Source organism: Mastomys coucha, unplaced genomic scaffold (genome assembly GCF_008632895.1).
Source record: "Mastomys coucha isolate ucsf_1 unplaced genomic scaffold, UCSF_Mcou_1 pScaffold18, whole genome shotgun sequence".
NCBI lineage: Eukaryota > Metazoa > Chordata > Mammalia > Rodentia > Muridae > Mastomys > Mastomys coucha.
In genome coordinates, this window is record NW_022196900.1 from 30,887,387 (window position 1) to 30,889,355 (window position 1,969).

The window sequence follows — 1,969 nt, forward strand, 5'->3', positions numbered from 1 at the left end:
AGAGAGAGAGAGAGAGAGAGAGAGAGAACTAGACTGACCCTGATGTGAGCTTTTGAAACTGACACACCTTTTTCAATAGGGTTAAACCTCCTAATCCTACTCAAATAGTTGCATTTACTGGGAATCGGACACTCAAATATATGAGCCTATGAGGGACATTCTCATTCAAATCAGCACAGATGAAATGGTGTTTATCTACTGACTCTTAAATTTTCCCTATAAGTGAGACGGCTCAGTGGGTAAAGGTACTTATTACCAAGTGTAATGACCTGAGGTCAGTCTCTGAGACTCTAAGACCCACAGGTTTGAGAACTGACTTCCAAACATTGTTCTCTGATCTACACACACGCACGCACACACACACATATACACACCCACATACCAGGGCATATATCCCCCAACCCAAATAAATACGTACAAGTGTAACTTTTATAAATTTTCACTATGCAGTGTGCTGGCTAGTCTTATGTCAACATGGCACACAAGCTAGACTTATCTGAAAGGAGAGAACCTTAATTGAGAAAATGTCTCCATTAGATCCAGTTGTAAGACATCTTCTTAGTGGTTGATGGCAAAGGGCCCAGTGTATTGTGGGTAGTTCCATCCTAGGGCTGATGGTCCTTGGTTCTATAAGAAAGCAGGCTGAGAAAGCTATGGGAAGCAAGCCAGTAAGCAGCACCCCCTCCATAGCCTCTGTATCAACTCCTGACTCATGGTTCCTCTCCTGTTGAAATTCCTATCCCCACTTCCTTCAGTGATGAACAGAAATGTAGAAGTATAAGCTGAATTAACCCTTTCCTCCCCAACTTGCTTTTTGGTCATGGTGTTTTGTTGCAGCATTAGAAACACCAAAGAAGTCAACAATGTTACATATATAACAATATCTGTTATATACTGGTATGTAAAGAATGGTTAGCCCTCTATATACTTATTTTCTATATCCGTTGATTCAAGCAACCATGGGTCAGAATGCTTTCAAAGACATGTGATGTAGAAAATATGTACAGTGTCCTTGTTATCTCCAAACTGTTTAACAACTATTTACCTTTACATTACAGTAGATATTAGAGGTCAGGGATTGTTTGAAGTTTACACAACATGTGTAGGTTATATGCAAACAAACAGGACACCAGTTTACATTAGGGGCACCACATCTGCAGATTTTGACATGCTCAGAGTCCTGAAACCAACTCCCTGTGAGTAGGAAGAGCAGCATGAGAACCCATAGATGTGTGACTTCTGAAATGAGCATCTCCAATACCTTCACAGCCCTTGGTGCAGCTCCTATTTCTTTCTAAATTTACACTTTTGTGCTGATCATTACCTTATTTTCATACACATATACTTCTAAACAACATATCTTATTTCCTAATTCTTGGCTTTTTTTATAAGATAAATTATACTATATATATATATATATATATACATATATATATATATATTTCCCATGACATGCTTTTTTTTCTCCTCAATGTTGTCTTTGGACATACTAATCAAGCTGATTTATAGATATTATTCATGCATCTTTCACTACTGCATAAAATTCTATGAGAATATAAAGAGACTATAATCTATTAATTCTTATACTGACAGCCATATGGCTGTTTCTATTTATCTTCTATAACAATGTTGCAACACTGAATCTGACATTTGGCTTCTGGTGCATGTACATAAATGGTTCTTTAATCTAGTCTCCAGGAGTAGAATGCCATGCTTCTCTTTAAATATCCCATTTTTCTTAATCTTTATCCTATTTTTAACAACTCAACTTAATCATTTACTGGCTATATATTATCACAAGGGTATGCATTCCTCTCTGTTGTTGATATAATTTTCTCCCATTTTAATGAACTTTGCCCACAAATCTAGAAAATAAAACAATACCTGTGTAGAATTCTCTGCTTTTTTGGTCCCAAATTTTGTGTTTTGTTTTGTTTTGAGGTCTAGATTTGCAAGAGTGGATTTTTTT